The sequence below is a fragment of the Uloborus diversus genome, chromosome 7 (assembly GCF_026930045.1).
Source record: "Uloborus diversus isolate 005 chromosome 7, Udiv.v.3.1, whole genome shotgun sequence".
Lineage (NCBI taxonomy): Eukaryota > Metazoa > Arthropoda > Arachnida > Araneae > Uloboridae > Uloborus > Uloborus diversus.
The window spans coordinates 77,117,125-77,144,006 of record NC_072737.1 but is presented as its reverse complement, the minus strand read 5'-3'; the positions used below and the strand labels follow the sequence as shown (position 1 = coordinate 77,144,006).

The 26,882-nt window shown below is 31.0% G+C and overlaps 1 protein-coding gene across 1 annotated transcript in view; it reads right to left on the bottom strand.

The window, feature by feature from the left end:
* Positions 1 to 22,460, bottom strand: part of LOC129225684 (uncharacterized) — a 190,323-nt gene extending 167,863 nt beyond the window's left edge. The window contains exon 1 of the mRNA XM_054860160.1: positions 22,346 to 22,460. The gene's annotated coding sequence lies outside the window, so the exon portion shown is untranslated. The remainder of the gene's footprint in view (positions 1 to 22,345) is intronic.
* Between the last annotated feature and the right edge of the window lie 4,422 nt (positions 22,461 to 26,882).

Sequence of the window (26,882 nt, the reverse complement as noted above, 5' to 3'; positions counted from 1 at the left end):
ATACTTGTCATGTCCTGTTCTTAGTGATAAAAATACTCTCAACTCCATCTTTAATACGGTAGATTTTTTTTCTCCGAAATCAAACTTCTCAGCCAATGTTTACTTTGATATTTACCTTTGTCGGTCTAATTTTTTTTCTAAGGAATTGATTCTATCTAAGTATATTTTTTTAATAGTTCCTTTTATGTAACAAATGTTCTTGGACAGCAATAAATATAATGCGTGTTTGTGCATTTAGAAATATGCATAACATTAAAATGTTAACTTTAAAAGCAATCTGATTTCAGACATTAACAGCCATAATATTTGGAGAAGTCCAATTACGTTCTCGGATTCATTTTAATTAACTATTACACCAAATTATATAAAATCTTAATGAAGAAGTTTTTTCCCCAAGATATGTGTGTCAAACTTTCATTGTTAAACTACTTGATGATACGTATTCTTAAATATTAGATCATGTAAACGATGTACAAACATGCGATTGCTAGCTCAATTTTCGTTCTAAAATTGAAGACGATCTTTAATTAATTGGTCCTGTGAAATTAATTGAAAAGCAGCGGAACAAGTAACTATACATTTGAACAATATGTCATCCGATAAGAGGTTTATTAATAAACCTAACAAAACTGCGGGTTTTTTTCCCTTGGCCATCCCCCCCCCCCCCCGCCTTTCCCAAACAAGCGAAACATGAATCCTATCTCATTAAACTATTGAACTAGAAACCACATTTTACGCATTCTATATTTTACGTCCCTCTATCAGTAAAAACTGATACCATATACCCACACACTAAGTCACTAATGAATTTGCCCGCCACAGAACAACCGTGACATTGTTTATTTTCGGAATCCATTCTTCAGTATTTTCCCTTTGGAATCCTTTATAACTAAGAGAATGAGATGATTAGTGAGAGGGTGTTTGTTTATATATTCAAGCATCGCTCCAGATCTCTCGGAATTAAAGGAAGCTCCCACGCCTTTGTAAAGAAGAAACAAATAAATAAAAGGCAGGGCCGGGCCTCTGACCTACGGCACTCGCAGGCCCTAATTTGAGCCCAAAGCACTGCCTCATGAAAGGTAATTGCACAAGTGCTATTCAACAGGGAGAGATCGTCCACTGCATAGAAAAGAGGCTCGCTGAATGGGTTGGTACCCTTAATTGCCGCTGTTGCAATTTCAAGAGATTCCACAACGCAAGATCTTCTCTAAAGATCGCTGAGAAACTCAATTATTGGAATTTTGCGCTCCAGATCGCAAGAAGTGATGATTAGGGACGTTATTTAAAGCAGTTAACAAAGAATTCCATTAGTCTCTTAAAATTGTTCAATATTTCATTTTATGATCCCTGTTATATAAAAACTCGGAGGATAGGTTTTTTTTTTTTTTTAATTACCATTTTTTTAATTTCAAGTATAGAAAAGTGAAAGCGTGGTCAACATAAGTGGCAACAGAGACTAGTTTTGGCAATGAAGACAATGCATGCATAACTTAACTATGCTTTTTATGATAATATCGTTGAAAACATTGTCTCACATATGGAGGATACAAAAGCGACAAAAGTGCCCTAATAGATCCCCGAACCATTACAGAATTGTGGTTCAAACAAGCAGGACATGATCAGATCCCGATCATTCTGATATTGGACATGGGGCTCATTTGTATTTCAGGGCCCCCTAGGACCCCACTAAGATTTTTGAAGACACTGGGCATGTAATTCATTTTGTCTCCCCCCCTTCCCCGCCCCTATATTTCCGCTTATTCTGAAGCTGTAAAATACTTCGATACTTGCGTATTAACACAACCATGCTAAATTTGGTGGTAATGTCATATCACAACGTTTAAAAAATAGAAGAAATGTAATATACAATAATTATATAAGATGGGGTTAAACTTTGCCAGCTTACCGTAAATATCAAAGGTATTAATGATATGACTTATAATAGTAAATACAGACTAAACTTCACAAAGTCTGTATTTATATCCGCACTAAACGCAAAGAAATCCATTTTTTAAAGGGAATTTTTATCAACAAATAAAGAGATTTTTTCCTTGTCTTTGCTTTTGCAAAAATATCAATGACATCATTGTACTCTAGATTCTGAGTGAAATCGTTATTTATTTTTAATTATCACGATAAATTAAGGAAATTTTTGGCCCCTGAAATCTAAGAGCAGGGTCCTGTGCCCCGCATGCACCGGCGGTAATCAGGCACTGGACATGATAGAAAATATCTACACCTCAACGACCTTCATTATCTTGCCGGAATTCGAAGATGGGTTTGTGAAGCAAGAATATATTGCACTAGCGCTTATTTCCATGGGAGACTATTGTTACGTATCGTGCAACGCTTCAATACTATTTTTCAAAGCATTGGAAAAACTAATATAAAATAAGAGATTAATACTTGAAATTTAAACTAACGCATTATGAAAGAATATATTCCAAATGAAAATTTAAAACATCGTTTTTGCAAAACATCGAATAGCGAAAAAGCATTTCTCCTGCAAACTTTACCTAAGTTTATGTAAAAAGTTCAGTAATTTGCTTCTATGATACATTTTTCTGTCTTTCCTCTAGAAATTAGGTCAAACATTTTTTACAGCTGACTGACTTTAACAGTGACTATTGTTCCATGATAAATTTTCATTTGCCTCCCTTGGAGAGGATGACAAAGCCAAAATTGACATGGAGATGATGAAATTTTTCGTTGACAAAAAACGATAACGATTTCTTTCGGAACATTGTTTTCTTCCGTTCTTTTTAAAAAGTAACTGAAAATTATCTCCTGAATGAATGAATTAGCCTCTCGTTAAAAAGAATGAGAAGTACCTAATATTTTCTTCGTTTTTCTTTAAAAGAAGTGGTTGTAGTTCTACTCTGGCTGTAACTGCACCAAATGATACAAATATATGCTATTTTATCATTTTTTCTTTTTTTAGGTAACTGTTTGTCTTTCAAGAACCTTTTTGAAAATGTGTAGAAAGTATGTAAAAGTAAAAACATAAAACAATATGAAACAAGAATAAAACTTTAAAAAAAAAAACATTAAAATAATGTAGTAAGAAAATTACTTAACGCAGAAGGAAAGCATTTATTTTCTATTTTAAACTTAAAGAAATATATCATTTAAGTTTAAAAAAAAAGGAGGAAGGGGATTTTTTTCAGAAAATACAACAAAAGTAACTCAGTAAGTAAATCAGATTCAACGATATCAACTTAATTTAAATTAGCTATTTGGTAACGGCACCAGTAACAGACAAGGATTCAGTAACAGACAGTCATAATTTTGGATTTAAATAATAAGAATTTTAAGTTGGTAAAACTGACGTTGTTGCGGCCCATGAATACGGTGCAACCATCTAGTGTTATCAGAGTGAATTTTATGAGCTAGTTGGTATTTACAATGCAGTAGTGGGGGAAGGTTATGAACAACCAGTTCGTGGTCAGCTGGTGTTTCATGCTCATTTGAATTTAATGTGGTTAGTTTTTAAAATAAAGAATTTTTGCACATTTTGAAGGGAAAAAGGGAATTTCGTCTATTATTCATCCTTTCCTCATCTTATCTGCTACTGGGTATCATCAGATTTTTCGATGTCCGTTACTGAGGGTTGGACCTTTTTTGAAATTGAGCAAATAAAAATAGAATTAACTAATTCAGCGGATCCAGAAGCAGCCAAATAATAGATGAGATGTAGTTGCATGTGATAAAAATAGTTTTAAAAGTCTAAATACGTTAAAAGGCTCCGAAAACTGAGTTGACCTGAGAGCGATGTCTTTCTTAAGCACGTCTGTTACCGGTGCCGTTACCCTAAATGTAATTAATGTACTCTGTGTTGAAAAGCAGAAGAAAACATTTTATTGTTTCTCTTATCTTTGCTCTAAAAAACTTACCTTCAGTTATTTTTCGATTGATTAAAAATTGATAGTTGACTCAAGAAGAAATATATTTTGTAAGTCTGTTTTCAATTTCTTTCTTTTTTTTTATTGTTCAACTTTTTTTTTTCTCTCTTTCTCTTTTCTGTGCTTGTTTAAAGCACATTTTGGTGAAAATTTCGTACCTCTCAAAATAAAAGAATTTTTTCTCCTTCCCCCTTTTTTTTCTCCTAATAAAACTATTTTCAGAACCTTCTTATTTTAGAGACCAATACAAAATGAACTTTCCTTATTTTCCACATGTGTAATAACATTTTTAGTGTGTAGTTTCCCTCAAAATTTAACAGCACACAGCAAAAGTTTTTTTTACAAAAGAAGAGCATGCGTTTATGCTTCGTTGCATGTGAGCCGTTGAGAGCAAAATTGGTATAAATCGATTAAGTAAGATTTTGAGTAGTTGAATAATTTAGCAGTCACTTTTGCACAATACATTACTGCTGTTCTATTTTGACGTTGTTGTTGATCGGATAATGGTTGGATCTGGACGCTCACCGCTTTCTTTCTGAAGAAAGAAATATTAATTTAGTCAACTTTTCAAAATTAACTATTCGGCTGAGACTTAAAAATTTATAATCCCCCCCCCCCCTTTTTTTTTCTCCTTCTTTAAAATGTCAAGGCACATACATGTAGAGACAACATTTCTCTTTCAGTTGACAAATGTATCAAATCATTCTTTACCTAACACAAAAACTTTTTAAACTAAGAAACTAATACGTCAACTAAGTTTAAGAGACTGCCTAAATCATTACAAATCTTTTCACCGTTGTCAAAACTCAACTCAAACTTATTGTTGTGGTTACAAACTTTTAGAACCGTTTAACACTCCACCCATGTCGGCAACGGATACCATTTCAAAATCACGTCCCATTGATAGAGAATCTCCTTGATGAAAATACTTTGATTAATTACCAATTCATTTTCCCTTTTATTTCAACTCCTCCACTGCATATTGTACTCTATCGTAGCTACTGAATCGGAAAGCTGATCAAGGAAGAAAAAGCACAAAATGATTCAACTTCGTCTTGAGATTACGACCCATGACAAGCGAAACCATCAGTTATATTCCTTAGAATAAAAGGAATACCGTTTAACGTTTTGCAATATTAAATGGATTGTTGAGTAATGAGGATCACAAGGAGGAAATTGAACTGCAAATGGGATGGCTTATCTCGGAAATGCTACCATAAATGACTTTTGAAATAGAATTCGTTAGAGAAGCGATCAACAACAAATTACTCGATCCTTTCAAATTTACATAAAAGTAACATAGCAAAAATTTTTCGAGCGTTCAAACGGTGGAATTGATTTTCATAAATTGCTTTTTTAAAGTAATTTTTTAAATCAGCGTAAAATAATAGTCTTAATCCGGGATGTAATCCAACCATTTGAAAGTTTTTAAGTAGCTAATAATGATTATCACTTTTATTGACCCGAAACGACAGCATGGGTATTAGTAACAATTCACGTATTCTCAATTAAACTTCAGTTTCACAATAACAATGTGAATATTCGTTTAATATGTATACTTTTTACATTACTGGAAATTTTCGTTTGAGTTCAGACTTAATTTTTTATCCCCTCTTTGTGTGATTATAGAAAAATACGCTTTTTGTAAACAATTTTTAAAACTTTAAACGAAAGTGAATCGCAGTTTGGAGTTGATGCGTTGAAAGTTGGATGGATAGTTAATAAAGTTTGAGGACAGCAATATAATCGAATAAAACTATGTAGGATATTTCAATTTGATCATAAAATATCTTGACAAAATACTCTTGAAGTATTTCACGTGAAACCAGCTGTAAATTTACCAAAATTGTAAATAGTGGAAACTTACAGAGCTATATGAATTTATATAGTTACAAATATGTTTATAACATCAAAAAGGAGGGTTACAAACTTTCACAATGCTCTTTGCTCCTCTGTGCACACTTTTTGGCACCAGCATTACATATTTTACATAATTATGTAAATGATTTGAATATTTTTCTAGAATATTGTTATATTTACACAATTTTTGTAGAACATAATTAGTATATGACACTTTCAAAGCTGTCTGCTGAATAACGTATTACAAGAAATACAATAAAATTTGATGGGAGCGTCCTATTATAACATGAGTTCTTTGTAATAACAAGGCCAAATAAAGTCAAAAGTACGATTTTGACATTTTTGCTTTCAACGTTGCTTTGTGTTAATATTAGTTGCAGAACAGTATTTATTCATTTATTATGAGTTTTTGGTGCTAAACAAAATAAAAATGTAATTGAGCTATGGAAATGTTTGCGTAGGGGAAAAATTGAGCAATTCATGAATTGCCAAACAAAATACAACGACATGCCTCAATCAATACTAATACGATTAAGCACAGAAATAAAGTGAGAAAGTAATTGATTTTAATGCATGAATTTTTGAGATTTTAGTTTTATTACCTTGTTCCTAAAAATATATTAACGGTTATAATAACTCTCACTGGTATTGACACATCCCAGATTGTGATAAAACGTAATAATTGTTTATTTAGAATCTTAATTTAATCCTCCCCCTTACCACACATCAGTACATAACTAGTGCGTCGTAGCGCATAAACGGTTTAATCAAAAGGGGAAAACAAAAGAAATTCATGATTTAAAAGAAAAAATTGCAAATTTTAATTTCTGCACACTATTAATAAAACGGTAAAAACTAACCAAAAAAAAAAAAAAAGATAAATGCTTTGCAAAAATTTGCGAATTTTAATTTCTGCACACTATTAATAAAACGGTAAAAACTAACCAAAAAAGAAAAAGATAAATGCTTTGCACGAATTGTAGTATACTTGAGACTAAATGAATTAAAAGTAACCTTGATTTTCTCCAATGCCTTTCTTTTTCCCGTATTGTACAATATAAATTTAGATCTCTAAAAACAACCAGTAAATATATCATCTGATCCTCATTAATTCTTTGCTTGTACTATAATATTTGAGAATAAATCAATTGAAACTAATAGTACGTGATTTTTTCCCTATTATTGTTTCTTATTCTTTTGATGTCACAATATTGTCGTCAGTGAGATATCTACTTGTATCTGATGCTCAACTAAAGTCGGAATCAAATACGGGAAAAAAATGGAAAGTTTCTGAACAAAAGACTTAAATTCAGCTTTGGGAGTCAATTGTATAGTTGTAATGGTTTTTGTGGAACTCTGCTCCAGAGCGAATAACTAATTAAATAGGCAAAAAAAATTTTTAAAGCTTATCCTATCCTATTGATTTGTATTTTAATAAGATATAAGTGATTAAATCATTATCGAAACTTGAAATAGGATTTTAAGTTAAATAGAAAAAGAAAACGGTGTAAATAGGCATTTCAAACATACGCTAAAATATAAACTTTTCCCCTCTACTCTTAAAAAAAAATAGCCGATCTTTCTTCAGTTCATCATTTGATTTTCCTTTCAATTGTTGAATTCATTGATAATTCCCTAAAACTACTTCACTTACAGACAAGATCTCTCCAGTAAAAGGTTTGATAACATTGTAGCATTTTTCAAGGTTGAAAACAACATCATAAATTGAATTAGATGAAGATGGTTGGAAACGACATGACATGCCTACACGCCATATTGTCTCGAAGTAATCTGACCAACCGAGCAATCAATCAGTTCAATTGTTTTCCAGTGGCTGAAAAATAAAAGCCACTGACGAGGCATCAAAGAAGCGTATAGCATACTTAAATTATGGCGGTTAGAGGCCTTGTAACGCATTGTCTTCTCGAGTTACCGAACCGATCAAAATCATCCGAAGTAATCCTGTTACCAATAACTGTCATTTTTGTTTTTCTGATTCCATTCACTTTCTAAGAAAATGTCGTTGAACATAAGCGGTCTCCTTTATGCATTATTTAATGTGGAATCGTGGGAAAATAGACTGTAGCAGCATTTTAAAATGCATTTCATTTTTCATTTGATATTTCAAAGGGTCTAAAGCTCAAAATAGTATTGTAGACAGAACATTGTTGACAGCAGTTGTAGACAGACAAAAAGCTCGTTGATTTTTTTTAAATGCAAGAACTTTTTTTTTTTGGAAAGTTGATACTTTTTTTTGCTATATTAAATTTTGACCACGGAGAGATGGCGGATGACCTTGAAGCAGAAACATTATTTGTATTGTTTGTAATAGGTTGTTTGTTATGATTTTGTAATAGATAGGATCAGCGAGAACGCGCCTCTTACTGCTTAGGAGTTCCCGGCTGATTCTATCTATTACGAATGATGCAAATGATGTTTCCACTTCAAGGTTATCCGCAGTCAAGCTTTGCATAAAAGTTTCTTGAATTCAAATATATAGAAGTCAAAAACCGAAGTTTGAAATTCCTGGAATAAAGTGAAAATATACAGTAAACTCCTGATTATCCGCGGAGTAGGGTGGCACAGTAACCGCGGATAATCGAAAACCGCGGATAATCCGAACAATGGGTAAAAAAGGATACTACTGTATACAATAGCTAAAAAAATATGAATAAAATTCAAACATACATTTAAGTTATAGCTAAAAACATTGCTGCTTTGTATCTACTAACATTGAATGTAAAAAAATATACGCATGTAAAAGCTAAAAAAGGAACAATAACACAATCATAAGTTTAACGAACATTTAATGACCGTCAAAAAATAAATTAAATTGTTAAAAGACCCGCGGATAATCCGAACCGCGAATAATCCGGCTGCCGATAATCGGGAGTTTACTGTATGTAAAATCGTCCTATCTAAAGAAATGGATTGATCATTTTACTAATAACTCTTAAATTCTTTTTAGGGCTGAAAGTTTTCAGTTTGACGGATTTCCATCGTTTATAAAATATTGGAAACAGCCGGAACAAAATCGCAGGTAATAAGCAATAAATGAGTTAAATCTTAGAAGATGAGATAACTGTTTTTTGTTTAAATTGTATTTTGTGATCAAATTTGAAAGAATAATTACTACTCATTGCCTAGTGATGAAAAATAAATCACTCTTAAGTCAAATGAAATCAATTCTTTAGTTTTATTTTTTAAAAAGTCAACATAATTCTTCAGTGTGCTGTTAATATCTTCTACTTTTGAACACTTTTCGTAAAAAATAAGTTTTTATTTTACACATAAAGTCCTTTTATTTAACAACTAAATTTGAGGACCAAGCCCCCACAGTTACACCCTTACAATTTGAAAATTTTCCGTTTTGAGAATTTTTGCTACTTTAACACCTGCTCTTCGTCGTAAAAGATTGCTTTATTTTGTGGGTGAGTAAAAGCACTTTGCTTTCCAGATGTCACAAAGCCACTCTTTCTCTGTTCAGACTTCGAAAACATTTTTAACAAACCGAGTTTAATGTGCAATGATGAAAGAAAAGTGAATTTCGGACTAACAAGTACGGGATATGTTTTTGATGACAGGAATGGAGTTTTTCTTCAAAGGGGGACACTGACAGGAAGCCCTTATAAATACACACAATAAAAAAAAGAAAGAAAAATGTGGCTTTTTAAAAAGAAGGTGAGTAACAAACAAAAAACAATTACAGGTTTGTTATTTTCAGTCAAAAATATACAAAAACACATATTTTTATCTCAGGAACATTTTTCGTATTTTTGTGTTATTATATACTTAGTACAAGTTTATTTAAGTGAGTATATGGTATAGTTTGAAGAAAAATGTACATTGTGATAAATATATAGTCATACAATTTAAATGTTTAATGTTGTTCCAAAGGTAAAAACATACCGTATTACCTCGCATTATCCGGCATGCCGCAAAATTCGGGGGTCACCAGATTTTCAATAACACTTGCCTGGTCCCTTCCGGCATGCCGGAAAAATCGAGGTTGGGAAAAATAAAAATAATGCTATAAAAAATAGATGTTAAGCTTAAAAATATATATATGCTCTATACATATCTTATTAGTTTTAATAAACATTTTAATCTTGTAAAAATATTTACTAACGATGTCATTTGTTATTATAACAAAGAAAATACTGTTTAATAACAAATAATTTTATAAAATTTAAATTAAAACTAAGTAAGAAATCATTTAAGCAGTAAATTACCACCCCTAAACCAGTGCTAAAATATTTTTCATGGCTATTCAATAAATGAAAATTTAACTTAACTCCCTAAAAGGAACCTAAAATAATTTATTTCAAAAACTTATGAACAAATTGCAGCAACCATGATTGCTTCTGAATTAATTACGTTATTGGCATGTAATTAAATCCATTAATAATGACCTACCATAAATAATAAGCACATTATGTGCAATACACATTTTTTTTTTTTTTTTTTTTCAAAGAAAGTTACTTTTGGAATTTATTTTATTATTATTTTTTTTTAACAGTAGTTTGCTTCCTGAATGGAACTGAATGGAGAAATTAACTATTATTTTGTTGCAAAATAAACGTCAAAATGTCCGGCATGCCGGAAAATTCTTATTTCCCGGCATGCTAGTCAACCTCGCTTTTTTCCGGCATGTCGGATAATGCGAGGTAATACGGTATTAACAAACCGTAAAAATGCACAAATAGTAATTAAAATTGCAAATTTTGGGGTTTACAAAAAAAAAATTCAATGTAAAAAAATTAGTTTATGGATAAAAGACATCCGGCAGTATGCAATTCTTATTGCTATTTGCATTTTTGGCCTATTATGATGATTTTAACATGTAGTTACGTGTAGCTGAATAACTATAACTTGTAAATGAATTGCTATTACTATCAAAACGATTTAAATATTTGCACTGAGCGATTGACTCTACCACTTACAAGTAAAGTAAAAACAATCATATTTCTTGTTTTGCATTTTTACTTAACAAGGATTATGTTTCATTGATGTCTTCTTAAATTTCCCACCTGTTAAGAAACCATAAAGAAAAAAAAAAGCCATTTTCATTTGAATAAAAGTGCAACATATTACTGTCTTAAGTTTACTGAAGCATTGGTAATGAGTATTTATGATTAAATGAGTAATTTCTTTTGGTGATTACAGCATTATCAGCTGACAAGTATAATTACATAACGGGATCCTCTTTACTTACTGTATATCTTGGAAGATTTCCGGAAACAGCATAAAATGCAAATCCGTTACAAAGGCTTTAGTATTCTAACTCGAAATGAATGCGGAAAGGTTATCGGTTTAATGAAATTGCCAATGACAACAGTTTATTCAAATTAGTAAATCCTTCTGTTGATTCTTATTTTGAAGGGCCGCAGGTTTCGACATGGATGGACGATTACCCGAGTTATACTCCTTTCACTTTCACTCATGAAAAAGTAAATCTGATTAGAGAAAGTTGGAGAACTTTCGTTTCATCAGATTAACTTTCTTTTGTAAACTGTTTTAATTTCTTAATGCGGGATTTTCCCCAGTTCGTTCAATGCACGTTAATAAACGTTCTGGTATGTGGCTGCGTAAAGTATGTTTGTTCAAAAATTTACTGTTTCTTGTTGCTGCAACCTTTTGTGACTTCCCTTTTCCGAAAAAAACATTGTGTCGTAAAGACACATGATGGAAGTGAAACGGATATTAAAGGAGAGTTATTTTTAAATTGTCTCTTGTGTGACATTTTTTTTACATTCAAATGATAAAGTACAGTTTTGTGGCACCTAAGTTGTGCAAAAGGTAAAAAAAAACACTGGGCTTAGATATCTGTTAAACGCAATGTTATAAGCAATCGTATGCTATACGTTGTTTACTGAATACGGGTATGAAACGCATAAATGTAATTCGAGAACACGTAAGTAACTTAACACTACCGAAATAAAACATTCAACCTGTTTTATTCTAAACACATTAAGTCAAATATTTTTGTAAAACACCAAAACTTTCACGCAGATTTTACCTTCTGTAACGTCAAGTCAGTGACTAATAACAGCCTTTAAAATAGAAAAAGAATGAGTACTTCATTACCATTTGTGCATAGCCGAACTGAAAATATTCAACTTCCTGTATGAACCTTCTCAAATGAAAAAGCAATTCTGAACCTTTTTTAAACAAAAATATTTGTTATTATTACTGAGAAAATATTTGTTATTTTTAGTTGGGAAAATTTTAGCAATGAAAGAAACAATTTTGTTGCACATTCCGCATCAGTGATCGCACGGTATTTAGTAGCGTGTATTTTTAAAACACATCTTAGAACCCGTCAATTTGTTCCCATATAGTTTCAAGTTATGAAATTCCAAATCTTGAATTGGCAAACTTTTTTTTTTCTTTATTCTTTTAACTTTCTTCGAATTTCAACATTTGTTATTATTATTGGGAAAATGTTTGTTTAGTTTCAGCAACGAAAGAAATATTTTTGTTACACATTCCATTTCAGTGGTCGCACGCTATTTAATAGCACGTATTTTTTAAACGCAACTCAGAACCGGTTAATTTTTCCTCACACAGTTTCAAGTTTTGAAATTCAAAATCTTGAATTGGCGATCTTTTTCCTTTCATTTTAACCTTCTTCGAATGACAGCATTAGTGATTATTTTTGAGAAAATGCTTGTTTACTTTCAGCAATGAAAGAAACTATTTTGTTACTTATTTTACTTCAGTAGTGGCATAGTATTTAATAGAACGTATTTTTAAATCAAAACTAAAACTGAGATCCCGTTAAAAAAATTTCCGCATAGTTTCAAGTTTTAAATTTCCAAATATCGACTTTTTTTTGCCATTTTTTCTTTTTTTGCAAAATGAATACATTTGAACAGACATATTTATGCAAACAAATAACACTTCTAAATAGCATATTTAAGATTCCTTTCCCGCAAAATGTCAATATTACTTCATCAACAACAATCGAGCGTTTCCGCAATCGCCAAACACGTTCTTAAATTGACTCTTTTCAACTCTCGGTTTTCGAACGATTCGTCACTCGTTGCTGAAACATTAGACATCTGTGGAGCGATTTCTTTCCCTACCCAATTTATCAAAGAACAGAAAGTTCACGCATGCCAGAAGAAGGAAAAAAAGAAGCGGTCAGCGTATAAAAAGCAGCAAATTAATGTTATATTCAAACTAAACAAAAAAACTCACAACAATGGTAACTTTTTTTCTCTTGGAAATTTCTTCTCAGTTGCAAAATCCGACCGATCCAAATGCATACTTCCGTAGTTACACGGGCGTTGTGTGCGGCTCCCAATCAAGCTTCTTGAAGACTCAGATAACACTGACAAGTGGTGGTCACGGGTCATTTAAGGCGCCTCCTAATGACTTTCAGGGTCAAGTCCAAGGTTTTCATTTTAAGTCAAGCAGGATCTAATGACACCCAAATTCAGTCTTCACCTAGTGAAGCGAAATCGTACGCGAGCGATTCCACCAGTGAACCGAAACTTTCGGGTTTTGATTTCCACTTAGTTTGTAGATCATACATGAGGCAGTGAGAAGCAGAGGGATGTCAGTGGACATTTTGAAGTTTTGAGTAAAACGCGTATTAAGATTACGTCCTAGGTAGGCTTTCATTTATTTTTTGTTTCTAAATCATGCTGTACAGCAGCACCTACCAGGGTTACTAGTACCATCTCTTGCCCCAAGATAGAGGAGAGGTTCACCTACCATGTGTACTGGTTATCTTCAAATTTTTAATTTTGCCACTTACATCCCTTTGCTTCTCACTACCTCATATGATGAATTTTAGTTTTACCGTTGTATTGCAGGAAACTGCTTGAAATGCAATTTTTATTAGTGCTGTATACATTTAAGGTTAGAGAAAATTCAGTTGCATAAGTAGGCTCAACCGTTTGACTGTTTTTTTTTTTTTTAAGAAGAGAAATCCATCTAAAATTACATTTAATTACAGATATGAAGTGAGGCCGGAACATGCCGATGCTGCTCTATTATTTCAAATGATACATTATTTTACGTTATTTGAAAAATACAAATTTATCTCCAAAGCAGGAGAGTTGTATTATGTTCTGTTCAAGTCTGAATCCTTAATAAAACTGACATTTAAAAAAAATCAAGCCATAGACTAAATAATGTTTCTTTTTTTTTTTCTTTTTTTTTAAAGCGCAAGCGAAAACCAACGTACGAAGGGATGCAACATTTAGCCACTTATCACATTTGTTTATTATTCAGCAGTTCGCTTTCTATCGGTAACGTTTTTACAGTAACTAAAAAAACGTAAACATTTTAAACGCTTCAAAATTCATTGATTTTAATGATATCCAGGTAGCATTTTGTTTCACAAACGTTTAAAAATGGTTGTCAGCGTTGAAACAACCATTTTAAAACGTTTAATGGTTACGTCTGCAACCTGGGAATCAGGGGCAAATACAGAAATAGTTTTTGGGAGTTGCACCGAAGTGTAAAAAGTGTCCCCCTTTCATACAATTTTTATGTAAAAAAAATTCTTAAGGTATACAAAATATCTTTTAAGAACTTTTAAAGCCAAAATTAATCTACTTCAAAGTAGAGAAAAATTATATAAAAATTCATACTTCGAATATGGACGAAAAATATCATTTTTTAGACATTTCAAGCCAAGCAGTAACTACTAAACCTTATATAACTCCAACAAAATGCGATACAAAGGTTTAAAAAAAAAGTTAAAGCAGACCCATATAGTCTCATGTTAAATTTTTATAAATATATCTTCATTTTTCCCATCGGAGAAATCCCCCTTCAAACATCGGCATCGGTCTGAAGAAAAATTTGACCGGTCCTCAGTCATTTTTTTCTCGTTCACGTTAATAAATTTACCTTACTCAAAGTAAATAAATAAAAAAGTATAATAATTATAACCCAAACGACATTGATTTTAAGCAAACGTTTATTTACTTATGTATAATTAATTAATTTGTTAAAAACAGCACTTATTTGTCTGCACATTGACATTTTTAGGAGTTTTTAATGCAAAAAAAGTTTTAATTATTTATTCATGTATTATTGCTTTGTAAAAAAAGAGAAAATATATAATCACTTGTCCGCAACATTGTTTTTACATTTTTTAACGTTCCCTCGAGTAGATTTTTTTCCATGGGGGGGGGGGGGGCAAATAAAATAAAGTAAAGTTTTTTAAAACCTCACAAACTTTTTCTAAAGCTTTTGTCTGTCCTCGGGTTGAAAAATGTTGAGGAACGCTTTATTGGACTAAAAGACTACGTAATTAAGAAAAGCATAATTTCATAACATTTCAGTTAGAAACCATTTCTTTTCGAATTTCGAAGCAGTTGCTGTTTTGTGCGTGAAGGAATGATGCAATCGAGATTATATTTCGGTGTTAAATACCGTCTCCATAAAATTTAACTCCTTTCTTTTTTTTTTCTTTTTTTTTTTTTTTTTTTTTTGTCAAGAAGTACCATGCGGTTTTTTTTTATTTTTTTATTTCTTATAAGCTGGAAAAGAAATCAATAATTTTACAATTAGCTTTGTTTATTGAAAAGGTTCTACTAGAGAAAAATGTATATACTTTTTTTTCTGAAAAAAGAATTAATGAACGGATCACAATATTAAATACCCTGGAATTTGAAACAAGTGAGTTTTATTTCTTCTTTCACTAACCTCCTACCCCATTATAATATCCTATAGCAAACCAAAGTGATTTGATTCAAATATGCTTGACATGATGTGTGTGTGTTTTAAGTAATAATTTAAAAAATATTACTTAAGATTTGTAGAAGTAACTTTAAAAAAAGTAACGAGTTGTTTAAATTATTTATTTTTTTCGTTTTGAGAGATGCACAGGCACCCTATGCTCCTAACGCCTAAAATCCAATACTGCTGGGAATGATATTGGTTTTACGCAATTATATTGAAAAACATTTAATAAATTTTCTCGAGAATCCCCCCCTCCCCCTCCTCATAAAAATTTATAAACAAAGCTCGATGACAAAAGACGATTGAACTGGAAAAAAATTATCTTCCTGCGGTTCGGCAAGAAAAAAAAATGCATTGCAATGTTTATTTGTAACATAAAAATACTTGTGTATCGAGCTTTATGCCCAAGTTTCCTTCCTCCAGAAATCTTGCCATTATGTTACTGCCAATAAGCAGAAAAATATGGAAAATTCCACAGCAGTTTTAATAATCGACAGAAGAATTTTCAGTTACATTCATTTTCTTCTTGGACTTAAGTTCGTTTCTAGTTTGCATGGTATTACGACCGGTTTAGGATAAGATCAAGAGGAACCATTTCATAATCACACGTCCGTTTCAATTTAAGTAATTCATTTAAATATCACCCGGGGCTGAAATATGTTCTGCTTATGACGGTCTTGACATTCATTTAAAAGAAAAACCTAAATCAGTAAACGAAAATAATGAAGACATGCCGTGATCTGTGATAGTTAAGAGAAATAATTTCAATGTGACACGTTTTCAACGTGCCTGCGATATGAAAAGTAGTGAGAGGTTATTGAATAGATTGGTTGTGTGTGCGGTTGGTGTCGAAGTGCAATGGCCACATTTGGCTGTACTTCGCCGAAGTATAGTAGATAATGCAATAAAAAAAATTTCATTTAAAATTGTCTTACGATGTGAAGTCGCACCATGTTCAGACTTATCACGGGTGCGCTGAAATATTTTTAGCACACTAAATATGCTCAGCATCTTTATGAGAAATTTTGTTTTTAGGGGGTCCGGGACACAAAAATCGTATAATTTTGAAAAATTTTTAGGGGGTCCGGGACACAAAAATCGTATAATTTTGAAAAAATTTTAAGTCATATAAAAAACTTTTCCATTTTTTTTCTGCTTAAAGGACGTTTGAGTCTTGTTTCTATCTTAGTTAGAACGAAAGATATAATTATTTTTGTTGCATTCATTTAACTAATATTATATATAGGTTTGCCAGATTTCTGAAATGTTCAACCGGGACACCGGAATGCCCCCCCCCCCCAGCATCGCGAGTATTCAAAAAAGCTGGCCTCTAGAGTATTTTATAGGGCGGTTTATTCTCACTCTCAGTGATTTGAGCAAATGGTTACTAATTATGAACCTAAAACAAGGGTAATAAAAAATGACACGAGCTGATAAATTGAAAAATGTTACTTCTTGCATCTTAATATTTAGAAGTTATTTTAGTAAGAAGAAACGCTTTGAATGAGGAATAAAAAAATTGATATTATTTAATTTTACTTTTCATTGGCAAAGGCTCTTTTTAGAAAGTCTCTTTTCGTTTTAATCTTGTTGTAAAAATCCTCACAAACTAATCCAATATTAATTTTTCACGTTAATGTTACAAAAGGCAAAGTAATTATCCTAGATAATCCTTCCCAGCAAATTATTTTTGACTTTTTTGGTCATATCTGTAATCAAATTTATCTTTTTCTGGGACATGAAGTAAACCGGATGGGACACCGGGATTTTGTCTGAAAACCGGGACTGTCCCGGTCAAACCGAGACGTGTGGCAAGCCTAATTATATACAACTTGAAAACTTTAAACGCGTTTTTCTCCATGATGAAATTTTCGCCGATTTTTTGCATTCAAATCTCTTATAAGTCAAGAACTGAAAAAGATAAAGTAATGAAATTTGGAGCATATCTTTTTCAAACAGTTTATTTTAATTTTTATTCGGCAAATTTGGGAAAAAAACGTTTACTTATTTTTTGGAGTAAATTTGAAAATTACTCAAAAATATTTTGAGTTTTAGCGATTTAAAGCAACCCCATTTTTAAAACAAAATAAAAAATTAAATTGAAATAAAAAATGTATTTTTTAAATATTTATGTTATGATTTCGCTTATTAAATAGATGGTGAATCAGTGCAAAAAATTCAAAACTCTAAACTGTTTAATATATATATATTTTTTCAAAATGTGTCCCGAACCCCCTTAAGCTCGGTTATAGCTGTTCCATGATGACTAGTACAAACAAGGGCAAAACTGCACTATCTGGAGGCTATAACAAGATTTTCAATATTATCTTTCAGTGAGAGCTGTTGAAAATTTTGAAACTCACTAAAAATTCAAATAATAATAATAAAACAAAACACTAAAAAAACATGTATAAAACCACGTAACCCTATTTTTTTGATACAGTCGAACTTTCTTATAACGAGTCCTGATTTAACGAGGACCTGGATTTAACGAGGTTATCTGAAATGTTTGGTTGGTACAATGTTAAGTTTGCGCGGGCTTAACTCGCTTTTCGCGGGTAAACCCCGCTTAAAATAAATAATAATTTCTTTTAATAATTTCTTCCTAGTAACAGCAAATATCATGACTGTATCGAAATATTAATTGATTCCCTGGAGTCATTGTAAACAATTTCTTAGTGTATCAAACTTTTATTAATGAACATTTTATGAATTTATTTCAATTATTTTTTCGTTAAATGACAAGCGTCAAACTCATGATTTGTGAGCACAAGATGTACAGTATTTTAATCAAATAACGAATAAATAATTTCTATTTCTGCGCAGTACATCTTATGATTAACGAATCATGGATAATATTTTTTAGTTGAAGACATTATAGGAAACAACTGCTACATTTTAAATGCACAGTCAATGCATTGATTACTCCATTAAAACGATTTTTATTAATTGGCTGCAGGTTACATTATCTTTTTTTGCGGGGGGGGGATGTGTATTTTTTTATTTGCTTTTTTTTAATTATTATTTTTATTTTTATATTCACTTACATATTTAATTGCATAGTTCTGGTGAATTACAGCAGTTGTGTTTTGAAAAATCATGAAGCTCATCTTATTTAAATTATCATCATCATTCATCATTCGTAATTTTCTGCTTATTTTACTACTTTTATAATTATTATCATTATTTATTACTATTATTGTTATTTGATGCTGATTTTCGAATGGAATGGAAACTTAAAAACACAAACATAAAGTAGCGAATTCCCCATTCCACTTTCATTCCCACTGATCTTTATTCTTGCTTCACGATCACTCGATTTGCTTCAGGCTGCAAAATTTGCGTTTCTGCTCACTCGTTTAAATGGTTACCGTTGCCACTCAATTTTCAAATACATGCTCGTGTAAAAACATAACAAAGAACTGAAGTAGAAAAATGCAATCTGTAGTTACACTGGAGGAATATATAACTGCAAATATTAAGTAGCGATTTACATTCCATTTTCATTCCAATTGACATTTATTCTACGTACCTTCACTGTCACTCGATTTGCACTTGGCAGCAGAATATGCGTTTCTGCTCACTAGGTTATGAATAAAGAAGGTGATCATTTATTATTTTCCTTAAAACGGGACATTGACGAATTTAGGCATCTTCACGCGTAAACTTAAAAAAAAAGTGGAACCCCCCCCCCCCCCCAATTTTTTTAATAAATATAGTTCATGACAGACAGAAACATAAATGAACACTTAAAAAAGAAGAATTGATTTTTTTTTTTTTAATGTACAAAGTTACTTCTGTAGATTTGGTGCTGATTTTAAATAAGAATGAAATTCTTGGTAGAATTTAATTTTTCTTACTTTTAAAATCAAAATTGCCTTAAGAACTGCTATTTGCAACTGCGTTTTCTCTAAAATAGCGGTCGCCCGTCGCTAACGGGAGAGCATTTCCTTGAAAATGGCTACCAATGAATCAAGTCTCAGTCGCCAAAAGTGGCGACCACGTGTTTCTTTATTTCTTAAAAATAGTGTCACGCTACGGCAAGCCTATCCTCGTTGTTATCCGTCTCGTTCGCGCATCAATCGACTACACTGTGTGGCCAATATTAAAGCTCTTCACTTGAGTCTCTTTATAAGTGCTATATTGATTTTGAACACACACACACACACACACACACACATATATATATATATATATATATATATATATATATATATATATATATATATATATATATATATATATATATATATATATATATATATATATATATATATATATATATATTGTCGTTCATTTTAGATTGAATACTTTCAACTGAAGTAACAATCAATAATTCCTGAAATTTTTAAATCTACTCCTATTTAAAAATGGTTCGTTTTTACGATTTATTTGTTTAAAGAGTTTGTTTTTACGTTTAGGACCTTTTACAAGTACAAATTAAGTGAAGAATAATCAGGTCAGGCAACCGACATTTTCTCACTAATAAATAAACCAAAGCCTGTATGAGTTATCACATTTGCTTTCATTTAGTTACATGTTGCCTTCATTTGTTTGTATTACATTTAAAATTTTAAAATATTTCCTTATATATATGTATTGTAAATATCCAGAGATTTCTTCTTTTTTTGTAGAGCATCATAATCTTTTAATTTGTTGTTAATATTACTAATAGCGAATAGGTTATTTACTTTCTGTGCTACTTGCATATTTTTAAAAAAAAAAGACTTTCAAGTGGCTTCCATCTTTATTGAAAACGTCTCATATTTCATTAATTATTGAGCTTTAGTTTTTATGTTAACGGTAGTGTAAACTACAGTTAAAAAAACATTCAAAGTTAAAAGAAAATGGTGTTCTTTGTATTGATGAAAAACTCTTAGTATTTTCACGATCTATTAAGTCAAAGATGCTTTAAAAAATAGTTTACTGTAATATTATAAAACATCATTAATTTTTGAAATTTCGAATAAAAAAAAACAAGTACGAGATATTATAACAGTAATAGTGAGATATGGCATAAAATATGCAAAGGAATTTTTTCAAGCATTTTTTTTTAAACATAATTCGTGTTACAAAGAAAACTGAAAAATATATCATTCAAAGGCAAAAAATATCACAATTTTCATGTATGAAAGTAAAATACTCACCGCTTAAAAAATTCATGTGGCAATATTTTTAACAAAATTATAAAAGTTTAGTTCCTGTTAATAAGAACTGATAATGTAATGCTGAAGTGATTTACATCGTAAAAGAATGTTTTTGGCGATTCATCTCAGATAAATAAATTGAAAGGAAAGAAAAAATGAAATTCACATTGAAAAGAAATATGCGTTCTCTGAAAATTTATTTTCCTTTATCCTGATAAATTACGAATGTACTAAAATATAATTCATGCAAAACAGCAAATTCATAAATGTGTTAATTAAACATCAAAAGGCATTTTAATTTTCATGTATGAACATAAAAATTCGCCAGTTACAAAATTGATTCCAATATATTTTTATCGGCATTTTAAAAGATTCATTCCTGTGTAATAAATAACGTAGCTATTGACAAGAAATGGAAATCTAAATGTAAAATAACTAACATTGTAATATCTTGAAAGAATATCAAAGTAAATCAAGTCAGATAAATGCATTTATTTTAAAAGTTTGCACATTGGAAAGAGAGATGGTGTTCTCTGAAAACTAATCCCACTCATCCTGATAAATTACTTTAACGTGTGACAACTTTTCCGTACAAATTATTTAACATTTAAAAATAAACAATGTAACTCTAAGCAACTTTTCCATTCAAATTATTTAATTCTCAACAATAAATAAAATAATTCTTACCTTGCGAAAAATAATCTCATTTTTGAACATTGATTTATATCCGAAATTTATTAATCCTTTAACTAATATATCCCTCTTATCAATACACTCCAAATTTCCTCGGCATATTTCAAATTTCGTGCAAAGAATTTCAATTCGAAATGCTTTGCACGAACTGATGATATGCAATTCAGTGCAATTACATGTCCATGCATGAACAGAAAAAAATACACTTAAAGATATTTTTCACGAATTTTAAAAGTTTCGTTCCCGTGTACTAAATTGCGTAATTGTAGACATGAGTTGCAAATCCAAATCTGAAGTAACGTATTTTGTAACAGTTTGAAAAAACTACGTTGGAATTCAACTTGAGAAATGCATTTAAAGGAAAAAAAAGTTGCACATTGAAAAGAAATGTGTGTCTAAAAACAAATCCCACTCATCCTGATAAATTACTTTAACGAGTGACAACTTTTCTGTTCAAAGTATTTAACTTCCAAAAATAAATAAGGCGATCCTTAACAGCTTTTCCGTTCAAATTTTTTATTTCTCAACAATAAATAAGGTAACTCTTCCCCTTGCGAAAAAAGATCTCACTTTTGAACACTGATTTATATTCGAAATTTATAATCCTTTAACTAATAAATTCCTCTAGTCAAGACACTCTATATTTCCTCTGCGTATTTAAAATTTTGTGTGAAGCATTTCAATTTGAAATGGAATTCAATGTCCATGCATGCAAGAAAAATTCGCCGATTACGAAGTACATTTTAAGATTTTAACAACAAAATTTTGAAAGTTTCGTTCCCGTGTATTAAATTACGTAATTTGTAGACATGAATTGTAAAACCAATTCTGAAGCAACCTACTTTGAAACAGTTTGAAAGAATATCTAACTAAGTCAACTAAGAGAAATGAATTTAAAAGGAGAAAGAAGTTACACATTGAAAAGAAATATGTGCTCTCCGAAAACTAATCCCTCTCATCCTGATAAATTCCTTTAACGAGTGACAACTTTTCTGTTCAAATTATTTCATTCTCAACTATAAACAAGATAATTCTTACCTTGTGAAAAAAGATCTCGAGTTTGAACACTGATTTCTATCTGAAATATATAATCCTTCAATTAATAAATCCCTCGTGTCAAGACCAGATCTCACTTCATCTTTCCTCTGCGCGCACACCGGCTTCTCCAAACTGTATTTACTTCCTTGGAGTTGGAAAGTAATAGAAGAACGTGATCTTTTTACCCTAATCCTGAAATGCAGCGACCTCTGGGGAAGGTTTCGAGAACTTGAGGAGCGCTGCGGAGGAACTAGTTTTACAGCAAGATGGTACGGATGATATCGTCTGCCGAGTTGAGTACTATATCTAGGTAAATGCAGATTTGGAAAAAAAAAAATGGAATGTTTCACTTTCGCTGAAAATTCTTGTTGGAGACATTAATGCTACTAATTAAATAAATTTAGAAATTTAGAAATTAAATAAATTTAGAATTAGAAAATGGTAGTTTCATAACATTTAAATCAAAGCTTCACAATTCCTAGAAATCGTGAAAAAACATTAATGTGGTAAATTTTGCCCGAAGCAGTATGGAAAAAAAGTTATCTACTTGTAGCATTCACCCCATGACCTCATGATATGAAAGTATTGTAACGAACGATTACAAACTAAAAGAAAATCGGAGGATACATTACATTTTTGAATTTTTTTCGAAGCGGTGTGAAAAAGATTGCATTGAAGTTACCTTTGTAGCATTCCCCATTATATGAAAATATCGAAATGTACGATTAGAAACTACAGAGAAGTCGGAAGGTGATGAATTCTAAAATCCAATGACATCGTGGGCGTTTATGTCATTATCTAATTCATAAAAATCTCCTGTCACGGTGTTAGTGTTTGAAATCCTCCAAAATGGCTCGACCGATTTTTATGGAATTTTTCATGTGTATTTGGTAGGTATTAGAATAGGTGGTAAAGTATATACTTCATACCACTAGATAACTAGGGTGTCCCTATACAGAACTTTTTTTTTAAATAATTGTAAAAACCATTGTTGAAATTCATTGTTAAAACCATTGTTGATAATCACAGTAAAAACCATTGTTGAAAATCATTGTATAAGTCTTGCTTAAATTAATTACACACATTATATTTGTATACAAACAGAAGATGGTAACAATTTTTTTTTTAATCATTGAGAGTTTTCCGACGTTTTGCCAGAACGCCGCATCATTTTGACATTTTATTCTGTATTTGTTTTTTTATCACAAAGCAATGCATGCCAAATTTTGAACGACACAAAAATTTTATGTGTGTGTGTGTGTGTGTGTATTGCTGTATTGAGAAAACGAATATTTTTTTTTTTAATCTGTGATCGTCGTCTGCAGCGTTCCATTCCTCTTTCTATCGAAGATCTTATCCCTACAAACTTACAATACGTTCTTTATTCGTTAATTAACAACCAAAATATTCACTAGAAAATATTTACAGTGGCTCCCAAAAGTGTTCGTACACCTACGACTTTTCAATGAAATAGGCCCCATGCATTGGTTAGAATTAATATTTCGGAATAGGTATTTAATTACGAGATCTATGATGTTTTTAACAAAACTATACAAAAATTTTTAATAAAACATAAAAACTTAATTTTTTTTAAATCAAAAACCAAAAAGTGCCAGAAATTTTATCTCACAAAAGTCTTCGTACACTTTGAAAAAATGTCAAAAAATGAGTAAATAATCTAACTTTTTACAAAATTATTATTTAGTAGAATATCATGCAGTATCAACAACAGCTTTTAAACGTCTGGGAACAGATTTCATTGTTTTTTCTTTCTTTTTTTATGCAATTTCTGAGTAAGTGTTCAACCGCTCTTCGAGTCTTACTGTTTCTATTTCGCGTTTCGTTTCAATTGTGTATTTTCGTAATCTAGCCGCCAGATATCTCCAAATATGTTCATTAAGTTTAAATCTGGCGATTGAAGAGATATTTCTTAGTTTAAGAACAATTTTTGAGGCACCAAACGCAAACGTGGACTTTTTATCGTTATATTGCTTAAAAAAAAAAGTTGTTTCCGATTACCGAATTTTGGGTTAATAGTTTAAAATTGTTTTCTAAAATATTTAAATGAACAGCAGGATTCATTATTTCTTCTAAAAATTCTAAATTTCCAAGTCCTGATGCAGTTATGCACCCTCACACAAGAACACCTTCACCGTCCTGATTAAGTGATCTAACTAAGTTCTTAAGATTCAATTCCTAATTTATATATATATATATATATATATATATATATATATATATATATATATATATATATATATATATATATATATATATATATGTTATGTGAATGTTAATTTGAAAATTAACATTCGTGCGCCAAAGGCATCGGCAAAAGACCAATATTTCCAGTGAATCACCGATGAAAGTTGACATTTTGGAAATTTCGGTAACGCACAATGTATTTAATACTACAATACATGTGTATAATCAGTGCACCTTTGTATCCAGAAGCCGTTTGACCATCAAGCACCAAATGCATCATTAAACGAATAAAATGAAGCTTACATTATACCACTCGATCTTTTTAAAGAAGCTTCTGAAACCTATTGAGTTGTCTGCAAGCCTATTGTGTCTGATTCTTGTGTATTATTATTTCGCATTGCTTATCTAGAATTTATCGAAAGATCTCGGCTATCAATAGATATTATTATGACATTCTATAAAAAACAATTCAAGTTTCCCACAGGGCAGAAAATCTCGGAACAAAAGAATTCACTCCTTAGATCTTAGAAAATATACATTTTTTTCCTTTTTTGCAACTACATGTTTGATGACTTTATTTTTATTTTAAAGCCTAGGTATTATTTTTACTCTTCGGTTTGCGTTGATTTTTTTTTTTTTTTAAGACTGAGCGAATTGTTTTTTCCGTACTTTTTTGGTAAATATTTAGTTTTAAAAAGTTTTCTCCGCAAGGATCATTTAGCTACTTCAGCTTTAATTTTTTGAGCTTAATCATGGTGTTTACCACAGAGAAAGACGCTAAGCTCTAATCATTATTTATGATTTTCTCTAAGCGCCGAATTAAAATCAGTTGAAATGCTTTTATTTTCGAGTGCCAATACTTTGCTTCTTAAAATGATTGCCTATGTGTATCGTATTCTTTAACTTATACATAATTTATATTTATAAAAAAAAAAGATGTTTGTTTGTGTGTTCGTGACGCGCTTCACCGAAAAATAATAAGGCCTGATTTTTAAATTATGCATTGATGTATTTTGTAATGTAGGGGTACCCCCCGTGAGACTCCATAAGAAATGCTTCGCGACGCCCTTGGGGGATAGCGACCCACATGTTGAGAGCCCCTGCTGTCTTTATATAATTTCGTCTCAATGGCATAAACCCTGTAAAGGCTGGGACGCTGTTGTCCCTGTTCAAAATTAATTTTATGAATTATCAAATATGTATAAGTTATAAATTATATTTTTTCTTTATTATTGAGACATCATAATCTTAATATTAGCAAAAAAATAATAATAATGATTTTTTGTTTAAAAAATTAACTGAAATTCTGGTTTGAAAACATTTTAAATAAAATACATCGATTGAAAACAACACATTCATACTGACGAACTTTACGTTCATTCAAAGTTGCTTTTTAAAAGAAGATTAAATATAAATAACGTGTATAACTATTCAAATATTTTTGAGTTGAATAATAAGTTATTTTGGAAGATTGTTAAATATTTAAATTTTTAAAGGACTAAATAGACACATGTCCCCATCAATTTTCTCAAAATCTACTGAACCAATTTTTATAAAATCTCACATACGAGTCATTTATATCGCCATTCAATAGTTTTGCAGAAACATATTAAGAAAACGCTCATTTTGTATCTCAAAGGGTTAAAGCTGCCAAATACTGCACATATTTCTTAACCAAAATTTCGTCTTTCATTCCGATAGCAGAATTGTGCCTTGGATCTGTCGTTATTGCACATAAAACTGCAATAAATCTTTACGGAGTGCAGTCGAGTGTCGACTTACGCGAGGGATGCGTTCCAAGACTCCTCGCGTACGTCAAAATTTCGCGTTGTGGAAAAATGTACATATATAAATGTTTTTAGAAACATACCAATTCTTTTACACACGTTTAAACACCCCTCAAATTACTTTATAGCATTCCGCAACTAACTATACACTGCCGTTTCTTACATAAAGAACTGAGCTTTAACTGCATTTAAAAAATAAACTATTTATTCAATATGAAATACTCTAAGATGCACAGAATGAATGATCAATGGGATGGAAAGACATAAAATAAAACAGCACTTTAAGCACAGTATGTAGTAATAATAAAATGCTGCAATATAATAGCGCTATACAGTAGATACAGTAACATATTTATGAGTTAAAAAATGAAGATGATGATGATGTAAACGGACTCTATGATCAGATCGGTATTTCTATCTACTACATTTTTAAATACGGTTGCTTCGCCTTTTCTTTTATGACGTTTCAATTTGTGGTAACTGCCCCTCTTCTTGATCTCTTTAATCTACAGTACAAGAGCAGCTTCCATTTTCATAATATTTGC